The following is a 19,213-nucleotide window of genomic DNA, read 5'->3' on the forward strand; positions in this document are numbered from 1 at the left end:
CCTCGCAGAACCGTGCTGGGGGTTTAGGCTTATGTGGGAACAAACCATGGAACTCTTCCACCAGATAATCCTTTGTGATGGATCCTGTGGGAACCCACGTGTTTTCGGAGCTGGGTCCCCCCTCCCAGGCCACCAAGGCCCTGGTGCCCTCCCCACCTGGAATCGAGTATTTCCGTTGCTTCATTACAGTGTTCCCTCTCCTCTGCGTGTGGATGGGTGGACCCCCATTCCTCCCTTCCAGGGAAGCTGTGCCCCTCCCTGTAATGCGAAAGCAGGGACCTATGAAACACCGGATGTATCCTCATGCTGTCCGGCAATTTCAGCCTGAAGGTCGCTGGGTTAACCTGCTGTATTATCTCAAAGGGCCCCAGCCGTCTAGGCTGCAATTTTTTGCAACCCCCCCTTTAAGGGCAAACCCTGGGACGACAACCACACCCTGTCCCCCACCCGTATGACCTCCCCTGGCCTGCGGTGCCTGTCTGCCTGCCTTTTGTAGACTTCCTTAGCCCTTTCCAAATTTAGCCGGAGTTGTTGGTGTGAAGCCTCCATCTCTTCTGCAAATTGCTCCGCCACTGGCACACTCCATTCCTCCTCTCCACGCCATGGGGTGGCACCCGTAGTTGGCCATGAAGGGGCTCATTCCCGTGGACACGTGTTCAGCGTTGTTATACGCAAACTCAGCTAGCACCAATTTCTCTACCCAATTGTTCTGCCTCTCACTGACGTAACAGCGTAAGTACTGCTGCAATATTCCGTTTGCTCTTTCGGCCTAGCCGTTGGTTTCTGGGTGCCTTGCCATCGAGAAGCTCACCTCTACCTGCAGCAGGCTCATGAGTTTACGCCAGAACTTTGAGGTAAATTGTCTTCCTCGATCGGATACAACCCTCAATGGCGTCCCATGCAGCCTAAAAATGTGGTCCACAAACAGCCTGGCTGTCTCCTCTGCTGACACCGCATGGGAGCAGGCCACAAAGTGACACATTTTGGTCAGTAGATCGACCACCACCATCACTGCTGTCTTTCCCCTTGACTTGGGCAGATCTGTCATAAAATCAATGGACACCACCTCCCAGGGCCTCTCCGGTGTAGGTAAGGGTTCCAGTAACCCCGCTGGTAGGGTTCTTTCCCCTTTGGCCCTCTGGCACCTGTCTCACCCTCGGACATATTCCCGTGCATCCTCCCTTACCTTGGGCCACCAGAACTGTCTGGTGACTAGTAGCATGGTCTTATGCTGCCCAAAATGCCCGGCTGTGGGGTTGTCATGGAGCTGCCTAAGTATTTTCGTCCTCAATGTCTCTCCCGGAGCATACAGTGCCCCTTTGTAGTACAAGAGCCCTCCTTTTCCCTCAAAACCCCCATCTCCCCCTTTTCCATCTCTGAGCTCCCTGATTTTAGTCTGAGCAAACTCATTGTGTCTGGTGAGCCCAACCAGTTCTTGCTCCCCTACCAGTGCTCCCCCACACGACCATTGGTCTTCTGGAAACATGTGCCTGGCCACAGGTCGTCCTTCCCCTTCCATGTACTCAGGTTTCCTGGAAAGTGCATCCACCCTCACATTTTCCCTCCCAGGAACGTATTGTATCTGAAAGTGATACTGAGAGAACGTCTGCGACCACCGGACCTGTCTCTGCTTGAGCACGAGCGCTGTTCGCCAGTATTCCAGGTTCTTGTGGTCTGTCCGGACCTGAATCTGGTGCTGCGCCCCAATCAAAAAGTGCCTCCACTGCCTAAAGGCCACATAAATGGCCAGCAATTCTTTGTCATAAACAGTATAATTTTGCTCTGTGTGCTGGTCCCGGGGGGTTACCGTGCAGCGTGGTCTGAGTCCAGTCCAAGGTCAAGGGTGTGGTATGGAGGCTGTCCATCAAGGCTGAAGCGGGGTCCAAGGCAAGGAGTCAGGTGTGGTCAGGAACTCTGGCAGAAGAGCAGGACAAGGTCTGGCAGGATCAGGTTACCAACAATGTTGCTCCTGAAACTTGGGACTGGGACTGGCCGGCTTTTATCTGCCCCAAGGCATAGGGCGGTCCCAGTCCACAGGTGTCTCGCCTCTCCTGGCCTGGAGGCGAACACTCCTCCTGCAAGAACTCAGTTCCCTCCACCTCTCTGCCCTGAGCCTCTGCAGCTCAGGAGAGGCTGGAGGGTTACTGGACCCAGAGGTAACCTCACCTTCTCCTGACAGGGCTGAGAGTGGAGCACCTGCAGGCAATGGGTCCTCGATCACCTCTGGAGCCAGAGCAAATTCAGCTGGTGTCTGCTCCTGAGGATCCGGCACAGGTGAGGGCCCTTCAGGTTCAAGCCCTAGCCCCGGCTCAACTGGTGCTAGAGACAGGGACTCCTGTGCAGGCTGGGATTCCTCCGGTTCAGCCTCTGAATCCAATTCCCAGGCCATCACACTCTGACTTGCTCAGTTTCCTGGAGAAAAACGCACAAGGCCTCCAGTCCTCCCCTGGTCCTTGTTGCAACAGTACTGCTCCGGTGGCACAGTCTGAAGCGTCAGTCTCCACTCTCAGTGGCTTCCCAGGATCCACGTGCAGGAGCTGCTCCACAGAGGCAAAGGCCTTTCTAAACCTTTCTCTTTTTTTTAGATAATTTTTATTAAATTTCCATTTAACAAACCAATCATATCACATTAATTCCAAATTATATCAATACACAATAAATTCCAAATATTTAGCCGAGTTTTAATTTTTTGTTGGGGGTACCCATGTTTTGAGTTCAGAAAGGGTCCAATCATCTCATATTTCTGCTGCTTTGATGTTCACAAGTCCCATCTTCCCATCTCTTTGTTGTTATCCTTTTTCTTCTTAACAACCTCCAAGTATTTCCACAGGCAAGTTGAATCAAACATTATTTATGTTTCTGTGTGAACTTTGTAATGCTCTGCCGTAATTCGTCTCACGCTGATCCAAAAGTCTTATTCCAGCCGCCGGCGCCATTTTCGACAATTCCAATGAAATACAGTCTTAGCTTCTGCTCCTTAATTTTTCCAGACCAGTTGCACCATAAATCAATCTTTCCAGGGGAGTTTTGCCCATTCAGATCTATAATCCACACATGAAAGCAAAACGATGGCTCTACTCCCCCTTTGACTGTAAATCTCGCAACAAAGTCTGTCTCATAATGGCGGATCCCTGTAGTAACTGCGCAACTGCCTTTCTCTTTCCAGATCGTCCACAAAACAAAGCCTTTAGTTAATATTTTGTTTCCACATAGTTTATTTTCCAGTCTCACTTGCTATCAATCAATCATGTTCTTCTAGGGGAGGAATTGTTAGGTAAACATATTGAAAAAGAAAGAATTCCCCCCCTTCCGTTCCGTTTCAACATACTGACATAGCTGTGATTCTTTGCTGTAATCTTCTGTTCAATCCATCCCATCACTCTTGACTTCTCAGCGGTAGATTTAATTAGCAGATAAAACATCCTTCCTTCGCTCGAAACATGTGCATTTACTTTTAATCCAATTATTTTATCTTAAGCAATGCAACTAGGTTGCACTCAGAAGCAGCATCAGGGAGATCCAGAATCTCACTCGAGGGCTTTCCGTCCAGTGCCCTCACCCCCTCCTTCTTTCGAACTCAGGGGTGATTTATTGGCAACTGTGAATGAGGCAGTGTCTCTCCATCCCCTGGGGAGATCCCGGGAGGCTGATTTACTCCCATCGTCAGCTTCTTAATTACCCCGTGTGAGCTGGAGAGATGGTATTGTCGGCCATCTTCCAAGGCACCCCTAGCGCCCCCCCCCCCGGCCTTTTTTAACCTTTCAAAGGACTGCTGCATTTCCTTGGTCCACGCAAACTTCTTCTTGCCGCTGAGACAATCCGTTATGGGTGCTGTCAAGTGTGCAAAGTTCTTGATGAACTTCTGGTAGAAGTTGCTGAAACCCAGGAACCTCTGCACATCCTTCTTTGTTTTGGGGCTCTTCCATTCCAGCACTGCTTTCACCTTCTCTGGGTCCATGGCCAGCCCCTTGTCCGACAGTCGGTACTCCAGGAACTCCACCTGCCGAGCATGGAATTGGCATTTCTCGGAAAACTCAAGATTTTCCCACACTGGAAGACTGGCAGATGCAACTGATAGACTATATGGAACTGGCCGAGATGACTGGCAGAATCCGAGATCTGGGAGAGGAGAGGACGGAAGAAGACTGGAAGAAATTCAAGATTTATTTACAAAAACATTGTAATTTGGCTGAATGTTAAGCAGGTTGCTAAATCATAAATAATTGAGCACCACTAAACTAGATAGAATTAGGAAGACAAGTGAGACTGAGAAAATATGAACCATTTGGAGAACTATTAGATTATAAATTAAGTTTGTGGGATATAAAATGCAAATAAGATGACAAATTGCTGGTAAAAAAAATTTTAATGATGAAAATGGGAGCGGGAGATGTGAGGAAGTCCAAAGAAGTGGTGAAAATATGTTATGACATATGTTGTATTGTGAGTTATCTATGTATCCATATTGAAAACCTTAATAAATATTTTATATAAAAAAAAGGAATTGGCATTTCTCCAGCTTGACCCACAACTGATGCTTCTTCAATCTCTCTAGCACGTCTTTAACGTGCTGTGCTTCATTTTCAGAGAAGATCAAAACATCATCCAAAAAGGCCACACAATTCTTGTACAGCAGGGGGCCCAACACGTGGTGCATAAAGGCCTGAATGCAGGCGGATCCCGATCGCAGTCCAAATGGCGTGACGAGATACTCAAACGCCCCCGGGGGGTGAACATGTTCGTCTTCCATTCTCCTCCCTCTCTCACTCTAATCAGATTGTACGCTCCCCTGAGGTCCAGCTTGGTAAAAATTTTTCCCTGCCTCACATGTGTCAAAACATCGTCAATTCTGGGCATGGGGAAGGCTAAGGGTTCAGTTACCTTGTTTAGGAGGCGATAATCAAGTACCAAACGATCTTGATTCTTTGCTTTCTTTTCCACAAAGAATACTGGGCTGCCCCTTACGGCCTTCGATTCCCTTATAAAACTCCTCTTTAAGTTCTTGTCAATAAACTGCCTCAATTCTTGCATCTCCTGGTCGGACATGGAATACAGCTTACGCACCGGCAACTGGGCCCCCGGGACCAGGTTGATTTGGCAGTCGTAGGGCCTGGGGGTGGGGTGCAACTTGTCAGCCTCTCTCTCGCTGAACACCTCCTTCAAATCCGCATATTGCGGTGGAACACCCCCCTTCTCCTCCAGGGTCATCCCCGCAACAGTGGCCATAGTCATTCTTGGTTCCTTCCCTCCCAGGCAATTTTCCAAGCAGTGAGCCGACCCAAAGGTGAGGGATAATTGATGCCACGACACCACTGGGTCATGCTGTGCCAACCAGCTCATCCCCAATATAACGGGGGTGCTGCCAGTATGGCTACATGAAAGGCAATTGTTTCCACGTGCCTGGACACCTTCATCCTCATCGGGGGTGTCTGGTGCGTTATCCCCCCCCCCCCCAGTAGCTCTTGCCCATCAATGGTGGTAACTTGCAAAGGGAAGTCTAGTGGCAACAGGTGTAGCTTGTGGGCTAGAGCGAAGTCTCTGCTTAAAAAATCGCAAGAAGACCCAGAGTCCAACAAGGCTTGGATTTCGATTGGGTCCCATTAGGAAGCTCCAGCACCACTTCAACAGCTATGCCCGCCTTTGGAGTCTCTGGTAGGGGCTCTTCTTTTTTTTTCTTTTTTCTTTTTAATACATTTTTATTAATTTTAACATACAAATTATAAAACGTACCACACAAATTATTACAAATACACCTTTTTTTGGACTTCCATCAGCACCTCTGATGATCTTCCATCTTAACCTCTTTTTATGCATTACTTAATTTTATATTTTCTTTACCTCTCTTAACTTATCATCTCCCCTTTTCCATTTTTACAATATTTCCAACAATACTCCTCACAGAACTTCTTGCAACCCTACAAATGTCGTCTGATCATCACAAATACTTTTCATATAGTTCGTAAATTTACTCCAGTCTTCGGTAAATTTCTGGTCCCGCAGGTTTCGAATCCTTCCTGTTAATTTGTCTGATTCTGCATAGTCCATCAACTTCATCCTCCATTCTTCAATCATTGGCAATTCTTCTTGCTTCCATTTCTGGGCTAATAGTATTCTAGCTGCTGTTACTGCATATAAAAAAAGCTTACATTCTTTTCTATTTATATCACTTCCCACCATTCCCAATAGAAATGCTTCTGGTTTCTTTGTAAATGTATATTTCAACATTTTTTTCAACTCGTTATATATCATTTCCCAAAAACATTTCACCTTTTTACATTCCCACCACATATGATAAAATGTTCCTTCTTTTTCTTTACATTTCCAACATTTATTGCTAGTTTTATACATTTCCACTAGCTTAACAGGAGTGATATACCATCTATACATCATTTTCATCACATTTTCTTTTAATGCATTACATGCAGCAAACTTTAAACCTTCTTTCCATAATTTCACCCAGTCGCTCAATTGTATGTTATATCCAAGATCTTTAGCCTAATGAATCATAACAGACTTAACCTCCTCATCTTTCAAATGCCATTCCAGCAGCAATTTATACATTTTTGACAGAATTTTAAAATCATTCTTTAATATTTCTTGTTCAAATTTTGATTCTATTTCCTCAAATCCTCTTTCTTTAAAATCTTGTTTAAACCTTTCATTGACCTGGTAATAATGTAACCAATCATAAACATAATCTTTAATTTCTCCATATGGTTTCATTTTCCATTTACCATCTTCCTTACTTATTAGTTTCCCATATGTTATCCATTTCCCACTCATATTGACCTTTTTCACATTCATCGCTTCTAATGGAGATAGCCAATGCGGTGTTTTTTGTTTCAATAGGTTTTTATACCTATCCCAAACCTCTATTAGAGATCTTCGAAAAATATGGTTTCCAAATCCTTTATGGACTTTCGTCTTATTATACCACAAATAAACGTGCCAACCAAATCTATTGTCATAACTTTCCAAGTCCAGCAATTCCATATTTTCTAGTTTCATCCATTCCTTTAACCAACAGAGGCAAGATGCTTCATAATACAATTTCAAGTCTGGCAGGGTGAAGCCTCCTCTTTCTTTAGCATCTGTTAATAACTTAAATTGAATTCTTGGCTTTTTACCCTGCCAGATATATCTTGAAATTGTCTTTTGCCAATCTTTAAATATTGCAGCCCCTTTAATTACAGGAATTGTCTGAAACAGAAATAACATCTTTGGTAGCACATTCATCTTAATAGCTGAAATCCTACCCCAAAATGATAACTTCAACCTCTCCCATGTCTCTAGATCTCTTTTGACACTATTCCACATTGGCGTATAATTATTTTGAAATAGATCAATATTTTTAGGAGTTAACCAAATTCCTAAATATTTCACTTTTTTAACAACTTCTATACCTATTTGTTGCTGCAATGTATCAACCAGGTCCTGTTTCATATTCTTAACAATTATCTTAGTTTTACTTTTGTTCAATTTAAAACCTGCCACTTGCCCAAACTGTTCTATCTCCTCTAATACTTCTTTAACACTTGTAGATGGTTCTTCAATTGTTAATACCAAGTCATCAGCAAAGGCTTTCACCTTATACTCATTTCGACCGACTGCCACACCCTTTATTAACTCATTTCTCCTTAATGATCTTAAGAAGACTTCCAGTACCAATATGAATAATGGTGAAAGGGGACACCCTAGTCTTGTGCCTTTAGTAATCTCAATATTTTCTGTTACTATATTATTCACAATCAATTTTGCTTTTTGTTCCGAATATATTGCTTTAATTCCATTAAGGAAGAATTGACCTATATCCATAAATTCCATTTTTTTAACCATAAATTCCCAAAATATATTATCAAAAGCTTTTTCAGCATCCACAAAAATTAACATTGCTTGTTTTTCGTTCCTGGCTGTCAGATAGTCAAGTATATTAATTATATTTCTTATATAATATTTCATCTGTCTGCCAGGAAGAAAACCTGCTTGATCTTTATGTATAATTTGCTTCAATATTTTTTTCAACCTATTTGCCAATATACTTGCAAATAATTTATAATCGTTATTTAACAAAGAGATCGGCCAATAATTTTTTACTTGTGTTAAATCCGAATCTTGCTTTGGAATAAGTGTAATGTAGGCTTCTTTCCATGTTTCTGGCAATTCTCCCTTTTTTTGTATATTATTCTTTACTTCTTTCATTGGCACAAGTAGGGTGTGCTTCATTTCTTTATAATATCTTGCAGTGAATCCATCCGGTCCCGGTGTCTTTCCACTTTTCAATTCCTTTATGGCATCTTTAACTTCTTCTACATCAGTTGGGTCATTCAGCCTGTCTTTTCTGTCCGTCGGGATTTTTTGCACCTCTTTCTGTCTCAGAAAATCTTCTATTTTCTTAACATCGCTTTTCCCAGTTTTTTTATATAAATGTCTGTAAAAGTCCACAAATCCTTTTCTGATTTCTTTCGGATTGTCTATTTCCTTTCCTTCTGACATAAACTTATTAATTGTATTCTGTTCCTTTCTCTTTCTAATCTGCCATGCCAGCCACTTTCCCGATTTATTTGCATGTTCAAAAATTTTTGGTCTCATTCTTTTAATATTCCATTCTACTTCTTTATTTATTATCATTGCGAATTGAGTTTGTAATATCTTGATAGTCTGTTTTATTTTCAAATTATTAGGGTTTTTAAATAAATTCTTCTCATTTTCCTTTTTTTTAAAAAAATATTTTTTATTAGTTTTCAATACAGTCATACAACTTTATCCACATTTTACCTAATTTTAACAAAGTTCAAATTTTGGTCTTCCTTCAGCTTCTCTGGTAATCATCCATTTTTACCATTTAATACACATTTCTTTAATTGTATTGCCATTTATCATCCCTCCTTTTTTCTATTTTCTTTGAACAATACCTCTTAAAGTTTTACAGTGCTTCTTGGAACCCCACTAGCGTTGTTTTGCACCTCACATATATTTTTCAGATATTCTACAAATTTTCCCCAATCCTCGATGAACTTTTGGTTTCGAGCATATCTTATTTTCCCGGTCAGTTTGTCAAGTTCCGAATAGTCTGTTAGTTTCATTCTCCATTCTTGAATCGTCGGTATTTCCTCTTGTTTCCATTTTTGGGCCATTAAAATTCTTGCTGCTGTAACTGCGTACTGGAAAAGTTTACAGTCTTTTCTTCTTATTTCTTTTCCTGTAATCCCTAAAAGAAAAGCTTCTGGTTTCTTAACAAAGGTATATTTTAACATCTTTTTCAATTCATTATATACTGCTTCCCAGAAACTCTTTACTTTTTTACACTCCCACCACATATGGTAGAATGTACCCTCCTTTTCTTTACATTTCCAGCACTTATTACATGTTTTATACATTTTTGCCAGTTTTACCAGTGTGATATACCATCTATAAAACATTTTCATTACATTTTCCTTCAACCCCACACAAGCAGTAAATTTTAGGTTTTCTTTCCAAAGTTTTTCCCAATCTTCAAATTGAATGTTATATCCAAAATCTTTGGCCCACTGTATCATTACCGATTTCACCTCTTCATCTTTCGTATACCATTCTAGCAATATCTTATACATTTTTGACAGAACTTTATATTCATTATTTATTATCTCTGTTTGGAACTTTGAACCTTTTTCTGCAAATCCACTTTCCTTTCTATCCTTTTTAAACATTTCGTTTACTTGGAAATAATGCAACCAGTCATACACATAGTCTTTTACAAACTCGTATGGTTTTAGTTTCCATTTTCCTCCTTCTTTAGTTATTAACTCTCCGTATGTGGCCCATTTCCCTCTCATGTTTATTTTCTTAACACTTATAACCTCTAACGGAGATAACCAATGTGGAACTCTTGGCTCCAGAAGGTTTTTGTACCTGTCCCATACTTCTATTAATGAACTCCTGAAAATGTGGTTCCCAAATCCTTTGTGAACTTTCTTCTTATCACACCATAGGTAAGCGTGCCACCCAAATCTGTTATCAAAACCTTCCAAGTCCAGTAATTCCGTATTATCTAATTTGATCCATTCCTTTAACCAGAAAAGACAAGCTGCTTCATATTATAATTTCATATCTGGCAGGGCGAAGCCTCCTCTTTCCTTCACATCTGCTAGTAATTTATATTTTATTCTTGGCTTCTTGCCCTGCCAGATATGCCTTGAAATCATTCTTTGCCAATCATTAAATATCCCTACCCCTTTAATAACAGGGATAGTCTGAAATAAAAATAACATCCTTGGAAGCACATTCATTTTTATCGTAGATATTCTGCCCCAAAAGGACAGTTTCATTCTACCCCATACCTCCAGATCATTCTTAATTCCTTTCCACATCTGAACATAATTGTTTTGGAACAGGTCAATGTTTTTAGGAGTTAACCAAATTCCTCAATATTTTACTTTCTTTACCACTTCTATCTCTGTCTGTTGTTGCATTATTTCTATCTTGTTAAGCTCCATATTTTTCACCATTATTTTGGTTTTTTTCTTATTTAGCCTAAAACCGGCCACTTTCCCAAATTGTTCAATCTCTTCTAACACTTTTTTGACACTCTCCCCTGGTTCTTCCATCGTTATAACCAGATCGTCGGCAAAGGGTTTTACTTTATATTTGTTCCGACCTACTGTCACCCCTTTAATTAAAATATTTTGTCTAATTGTATTTAACAGAACCTCCAGGACCATTATAAATAACAGTGGCGAGAGCGGACAGCCCTGCCTTGTTCCTTTAGATATTTTTATATCTTCTGTAACCACATTATTAACTATCAATTTAGCTTTCTGTTCTGTGTATATTGCCTTGATTCCATTAAAAAAATCTTTTCCCACTTCCATATTCTCTAAATTTTTCAGCATAAAATCCCATATAATGTTATCAAAGGCTTTTTCAGCGTCCACAAACATCAGTATCACTTGTTTCTCATTTTTGGCAGTCAAATATTCTAAAATATTAATTATATTCCTTACATTATCTTTCATTTGTCTGCCTGGCAAAAACCCTGCTTGATCTTTGTGGATAATATTTATCAAAATCTTTTTCAATCTCTTCGCCAAAATTCCTGCAAATATTTTGTAGTCCGTATTCAATAAAGAGATAGGCCTATAGTTTTTAACTTGTGTCAGATCTGCATCTTGTTTTGGAATCAAAGTAATAAATGCTTCCTTCCACGTTTCTGGGATTTCTCTTGCTTTTAAGATGTTATTCATAACTTCTTTCATTGGAAATAACAAGGCATCTCTCATCTCTTTATAATATCCTGATGTAAATCCATCTGGACCCGGGGCTTTGCCTCTCTTCAATTCTTTTATCGTCTCTCTGATCTCTTCCACTTCTATTGGGATATTCAGCTGGTCTTTTTGTTCTGTCGGGATCTTTTGCACCTTTTTGTCTTTTAATTTTTTTTCTATTTTCTTTGAGTTATTTCTCTCTTTATTTTTATATAATTGCCTATAAAAGTCCAAGAATCCTTTCCTAATTTCTTTCGGGTTAACAATCTCTTCGCCATCTACAATAATTTTATTAATCGTGTTCTGCTCTTTTCTCTTTTTAATTTGCCAAGGAAGTAGTTTTCCTGATTTGTTGGCGAACTCAAAGTTTTTCTGTCGAAGTCTCTTTATATTCCATTCAACTTCTTGATTTATCATCATTGCAAATTGGGTTTGTAGAGTCTTAATTTCTTGTTTAATTTTTGCATTATTTGGTTTTTTGATTAGTTTCTGCTCATTGTCCATAATCTGCTTTAAGATTTCCTTTCCCCCTTTTTCCCTGTATTTGTTCTTCAATGAATTCTGTTGTATAAAAAATCCTCTCATAACTGCTTTACTTGCGTCCGACACAATATTCATCTTTGTTCCTTTATTGATGTTATCTATAAAATATTCCGATAGTTTCTTTTGTGCTTTGTCTATGATATTCTGATCCTCCAACAGATAATCGTTGATTCTCCATCTAAAAGATCTTTCTTCGAAACCCTTTATTTCTAATTTTATTGGGTTATGGTCTGAGGTTACTTTAGGTTGTATTTCTACTTGCTGGATTCTTGGAGTCAGTTCATTTGAGACCCAAATTTGATCGATTCTTGACATTGACTGATTCGGCTCTGAGTAGTAAGTAAATTGCTTCTCTAATGGGTGTCTAAGTCTCCAGATATCAACCAAGTTGCAGTTCTTAGTCATTGGGAAAAAAGTCTTAGGTAGTTTTCCTTCTTTATTTAATCCTTGTCTTAGTCTGTCCATTTCCAATGATACCACCCCATTCATGTCTACCATTATTATAGTTTTCTGATCCATGTATTCAAATAGTTTTTCTTCCAAAGCTTTGTAGAAATCAGTCTTATTTCCATTAGGTGCGTAGATCCCGACAATTATTGTTTTCGCCTTGCCATTTGATCTGAGTAGCTATAATTCTTCCTTCTTCATCTTTGAAAATTTGTTTGGCTTCAATTTTGCTTTTGATATATAACACAACCCCCCTTTTTTTCTCCTTGTCCGAAGATATAAATTCATTCCCTAGTCTTTTATTGATCAAAAAATTTTTGTGTCTCCTTGCCACATGTGTTTCTTGTAGACAAATAATGTCCAAATTTTTCTTTCTTAAAAATTGTTCAATTTTATTTCGTTTTCTTTTATCGTTCATCCCATTTGTATTCCAATTCCATAGTTTTAGAGCCATGTTGAAATCAAATTAAATAAATTTAATTTAAATTTAGTTATAACCTATCTTCTTTTCCTTCTTCTTCTACTACTTCTTCTTCTTCAGATCTTTTCCCTTGATCTTCTTCTTCTTCCGCCGATCCTGACTCATCTTTAGGTCCTGCTCCTCCTCCTGCTCCCTTTGCCTCCTCATCCTCCACTTGCAGTTCCTTATATCTTCTCGTAAACTTCCCAATTTCTTCTGGGCTTGTCAGCCTACGTTTCTTAGATTTATAGAAGAAGGAGATTCCTTCTGGATACTCCCATCTGAAGTCAATCTTGTTTCTCTTCAGGATCTGAACCAGCGGCTTGTAGGGGTCTCTTCGTTTCAACAACCTTATTGGTATGTCTTTAAAGATAATTATGTAATTTCCGTCGATATATAGTCTTTTCTCTCTGTTATTTTGCAAAATCAAATTTCGCATCTCTCTGTCCTTAAACGTAATTAAACAATCACCTGGAAATTTCTTTGCCTTCGTTGTTCTTACTCTCATCCTAAATGCATTTTGTACAGTTTTCCCCACTTCCTCTACTGGCAGCTCCAGCCACTGTGCAATTTCTGTTGTCAGTCTCTCCTTGATATTTTCGTTCTGTGTTTCCGGTACTGATCTCAGCCTCAGATTGACTTCCCTCTGTCTCAATTCATTCATTGCAATTGTGTCCTTAATCTCTTCCTGAGATTTGTTTATTTCAATCATCTCCACCTTCATCTTTTCTTCCTCTCGCTTCACTTCCCTCATCTCCAATTTTGTCTTTTTCAATCCCTCTTCGACTGATTGTGTTCTTTTGGACACCTCTTTAATTTGTCCTCTCAATTCATTAACTGTTTCATCTATTTTTTTATCCATTTTCCCAACTTTGTTATCAACTTGTTCCATTTTATTATCCACTTGTTCCAACTTTGATTCCAAATTCTTTTGACTTTGTTTAATTTCTGCAAACATTTTCAATATTTCTGTTCTAAAGTCCGATTCTTGCTTGGATGCTCTCCTATCTATTGGTGTCCCCCCTTCCGCCCCCTTTTTTTATCTATTTTATCCATTTCTAAGTCCCTGAACACTCCCTCCAAATCCAATCTCAAATATATCTAATTTACAATTCAATTCAAAAACAAGAAGAGAGAAAAAGTACCGAGATTATATAGACCAAAAAAATAACAAACGTTCGCAATTGATAGCTTTTGTAATATAAAGGTACTTAATCCTTCAATAATTTAGGAGGACACACCACCACCAACAAAAACAAAAGCAATCTTCTTGCCCCCAATTGGGCTAATCCTTATTTAGGTTCTTCCTTTTAATCTTTGACTTGTAATCCAAATGGGTTGAATTTCATAAAAATTCAGCAAAAAATTAATCCAGAAGAAACACCCAACCAGAAATTAAATCCAAGTGATGTTGCATACCCAAAAAAAGTAAATAGATAGGAACTTGATGTCAAATTCAAATTCTTCCTTTGTACGTCCCAAAAAATAATAATATAGTATTAATAAATATCAGCCGTTGCAGTCCTGAAATATCCAAGAGGGAGAGATCCACAAAGAGGATAGCAAAACAAGAGCAGGAAGGGAACCAAGTTCACTTTATAAAAAATTTTCCACTGGCTTAAGTTGAATCAGAGAAAACAAGTTGTAATAGCTCAGTCCCAGCACTAGGGAGTTTGTTGCCAAATTTAAAAGGACACGGAGAGAAAAAAGGGGGTCTAATAAATCCATATACCCAAATTCTATCTATTATTTTAATATCCAATTTTAAGTCGGACTTCCGGTGGAGCGCGAGCTTGCTGCAAGCGAGGGATTTCTTGGAGCGAGGAATCCCAGCTATTTTTGGTGGAAAGGCGGGCTACAGGGCGCAGTAGCTCCCCAGAAAACCTCTGGAGGGTGTCCAGAGGGTCAGGTTCTCGGCAGTGCCCTAAAACTGCCCGTCCGGCCGTCAGGTAGCCCCTAAAAGGGTGTAGAGTACGACGGAATGGGCTATCGGGCTATCGGGAAGCCATTGCTGCACTCAAATATTGAAGCCCTGAGCTTGCAAAGAACAGCGCTTCGCTCTCAAAACTAAGGAAATTTGTTTTTTTTTATATAATAATATTTATTAAAATTTTGTTTAAACAGTAAGCAAACATACAAAATAACATATAATTTTTCAATATCCACATTTCATTTACCTCGTTGGACTTCCTCACAGCTCTCGTTCCTGCATTCCAAAATCTCAAACTTTGCCAGCAATTTATTGCCTTGTTTCAATTCTTATAATATAATTTTCCAATATTATGTCCCTAATTTTAGATAATTTAGATCCCGGTTTTAAAAACTTAATTTTAACATAGTATTTATCCAAAATTTATCTTTTCTTTTCATTACATTTATCTTCATATTCCTTTTAACTAACTTATTGGTGCCGTATTGTTGCTAATCTTACATCTTTCTTAACATTCATACAATTTACAGTGTTTTTGTAAATAGTCCTTAAATTTCTTCCAATCCTCCTCCACAACTTCTTCTCCCAGGTCTCGGATTCTGCCAGTCATTTCCGCCAGTTCCATATAGTCCATCAGTTGCATCTGCCATTCTTCCAGTGTGGGCAAATCTTGGGTTTTCCAGTATTTAGCGATGAGTATCCTTGCTGCTGTTGTTGCATACATAAAAAAAGTTCGGTCTTTCTTTAACACCCTCTGGCCGACAATGCCTAAAAGAAAGGCCTCTGGTTTCTTAGGGAAGGTATACTTAAATACCTTTTTCAGCTCATTATATATCATTTCCCAGAAAGCCTTGACTCTAGGGCAGGTCCACCAGAGGTGAAAGAACGTTCCTTCAGTTTCTTTACATTTCCAACATTTATTATCTGACAAATGGTATATCTTTGCAAGCTTGACTGGGGTCATGTACCACCTATATATCAATTTCATAATATTTTCCTTCAAGGCATTACATGCTGTGAATCTCAGGCCGGTGGTCCATAACCTTTCCCAGTCAGCAAACATAATATTGTACCCTATGTCCTGTGCCCATTTTATCATAGCTGATTTGACCGTTTCATTTTGTGTGTTCCATTTTAGCAGCAAGTTATACATTCTTGAAAGTATCTTAGAACTGGGTTCTAACAGTTCTGTTTCTAACTTTGATTTTTCCACCTGGAATCCTATCTTTTTGTCCAACTTAAAAACTTCTTTAATCTGAGCATAATGTAACCAATCTCGCACTTTATCTTTCAGTTTCTCCAAACTCTGCAACCTCCAGTTATCTCCATCTTTTTCTATTATTTCCCAATATTTCAGCCATTTGGCCTCCATATTGAGTCTTTTCGGGGGCCTTAGCTTCCATTGGTGACAACCACCTTGGGGTCTCATTTTCCAGTAAGTCTTTATATTTTATCCAGACATTAAACACTGCTTTTCTGACAATATGGTTCTTGAAAGCCTTATGGATTTTAACCTTGTCATACCACAAGTATGCATGCCATCCAAAAGCATTGTTAAATCCTTCCAAATCTAAAACATCAGTGTTTTCAAGAAGCAGCCAGTCCTTCAACCAGCAGAAAGCTGCTGATTCATAGTACAGCATTAAGTCTGGCAGGGCAAAGCCCCCTCTTTCTTTAGCATCAGTTAATATCTTGAACTTAATTCTGGGCTTTTTGCCCTGCCAGACAAATTTAGAGATATCTCTCTGCCACCTCCCAAAACACTCCATTTTATCCACAATCTGTAGTGTCTGAAACAAAAACAGCATTTTTGGCAATACATTCATCTTTATAGCAGCGATACGTCCTGACAAGGAAAGTTTCAATCTTGACCAAACTTCAAGGTCCCTTTTAATTTCAGACCAACATTTTTCATAGTTATCCTTAAATAAACTCATGTTCTTCGCTGTTATGTTTACCCCTAGGTATTTTACTTTTTTAACCACGTTTAGCTCTGTCTCTTTCTGAAACCTTTCTGATTCTAAAGAAGTCAATTTTTTTCCCCAAAACCTTAGTTTTCTGCTTGTTAAGTTTAAATCCCGCCACCCGACCAAACTCATAAATCAGTTGCAATACCCTTTTGGTACTTGACTCTGGCTCCTGTAGGGTCAATACTAGGTCATCTGCAAATGCTTTAAGTTTATACTGTTTCGCTCCGACCTGAATTCCTTCCACCAACCGGTCTCCTCTAATCATATTCAAGAGCACTTCCAGGACCGAAATAAATAGCAAAGGGGAAATAGGGCAACCTTGTCGTGTTCCTTTTTCAATTTTGAACTCTTCCGTCACCACATTGTTCACTATCAATTTAGCCTTTTGCTCCAAATAGATTGCCTCTATGCCATTCTCAAACCCCCGCCCCACTCCCATCCCTTCCAAGTTTTTCTTCATAAACCTCCATGAGATATTATCAAAGGCCTTCTCCGCATCTATAAATATCAACACAGCTTTTGTATTGATATTTGTTTGCAAAAGTTCCAAAATGTCAATAATATTCCTTGTATTAGCAAACAAATGTCTACCTGGGAGAAAGCCTGCTTGGTCCTTGTGAATTACTTCATTTAACACTTTTTTAAATCTACTTGCTAAAATGTCTGCAAATATTTTGGGAGGGAGATGGGGTGGTAGTTCTTAAGTTGTGTCTTTTCAGTTTCTAGTTTAGGTATCAATGTGATGAAAGCTTCTTTCCACGACTCCGGTGCCTTCTTCCCCTCCATAATTTCATTGCAAACCTCCATTAATGGATGTATCAAATAGTCTTTCAATGTCTTGTAATATTTGGAGGTGAGCCCATCTGGCCCTGGAGATTTGCCCAGTTGCATGTTCTGAATGGCTTCTTCAATCTCTTGTGTTATTTTATGGTTCAGGATTGTTCTATTTCGCTGAGACAACCTTGGTAAACCATTCTTCCTTAAAAATTGTTCTATCTCCAATTCATTTTGCGGCCCTTGTGTATATAGTTGTTTAAAGTATCTCTGGAAACACTTTCTAATCTCCGCTGGGTTCTGGATGTTTCTTCCTTCAATCTCTAAATTTGTGACCGTGTTCAATTTTTGTCTCTTTTTCAGCTGCCATGCTAGCAGCTTTCCACATTTGTTTGCCGATTCAAAGGATCTTTGTTTCATTAGCTTAACTTTCCATTCCACTTCCTGGTTTATCAATTTTGAATATTGTGCTTGGTAAAGTTTAATTTCTCTTAGGATCTCCTTTGACTTCGGTCTCGTTCTTAACTTCTTCACGCCTTCTTTAATTTTCTCCAGAATCTTATCTTTTTTCTCATTCTGTGCTTTTTTCTTTATAGTGTTCTGTTGTATCAGAAACCCCCTCATAACCGCCTTACTTGCGTCCCAGACAGTTCTTTTTTCCACCGTGGTGTTCAAATTTATCTCAAAATAGTCCTTCAAAGCTTTTTGGGCCTTTTTAATAATCTCCTGATCTCTAAACAGATTGTCATTCATCCTCCATCTGAAGGAGCCGGTTGGAGTTAGTCTCATATCCATCTTTACAGCGTTATGGTCGGAGCAGGTCTTTGGGCAGATTTCCACTTTTTTTATCATGGGTGCCAGGCCTCTAGTTGTCCATATTTGGTCGATTCTTGTCCATGTCAGTTGGGCTTCAGAAAAGAATGTTCCTTCTCTTCCTAGAGGGTTCTTTGTTCTCCAAATGTCAATCAAGTCCATGTTGTCAGTCAGTTCAAAAACATTTTTTTGAACATTTTTCATTTTTTTCCCCAAAACTAAGGAAATTTGGACTCAATTTAAATGGTAATTTTTAGATGTGGAACTAAGGAAGGCTCCGGATTAATAAGATCATTTTTTCCGAGTTCGGCTGTCATCTGGAATCAGCTTTGACACAGCAACGTATGCAGAGCTTGAAAATGAAAGTAAGTCGCCATTAGCGACTATTGTTTTCCGTTTCCCCTGCAACTCTTAGAAAGCAGATTAAGAAATATAGACAACTTTTTGAGAACTGGGAAGAACGGAAAGAAGGAACTGGTTTATATGGGAACAGAATGCAACTATGGGACTATATAAAGATCTTTGATGGAACGGAGGATAATTAAAAGAAGGTGTCTCTGGCTGCACCACTTTCACTTTTAAAGACTAAGCGCAATCTGCTAAGGTTATAGTTGCAATGATTTGGCATACCCTCTGTTTTCCTTACTCTCTAAATTTTTATTCTTCAGTTCCTTTTTTAAAAAAATAATTTTTATTCATTTTCCAAACAGATTTTATACAATCAACAAATTATTTTGCACCCATTCTTCAATTTTTGACTTCCCTCAGTTTCTCTGTCAATCTTTCGTAAAATTTCTATTTATTGACACATTTCTAAACATGATATTGCCTTTCCCAACTCCTTTTCCTCTTACTCTCTTTTTTGCAATATTTCTTACTCTCACAGAGTCTATTCAAAACCAACAAGCGTTGTCTGTACATCACATATATTTTTCAGATATTCTGTAAATTTCCCCCAGTACTCGATAAACTTTTGGTCTTTCTGATATCGAATCTTCCCAGTCAATTTGTCCAATTCTGCATATTCAGTCAATTT

The sequence above is a fragment of the Podarcis melisellensis genome (assembly GCF_964234715.1).
Source record: "Podarcis melisellensis genome assembly, chromosome: W".
NCBI lineage: Eukaryota > Metazoa > Chordata > Lepidosauria > Squamata > Lacertidae > Podarcis > Podarcis melisellensis.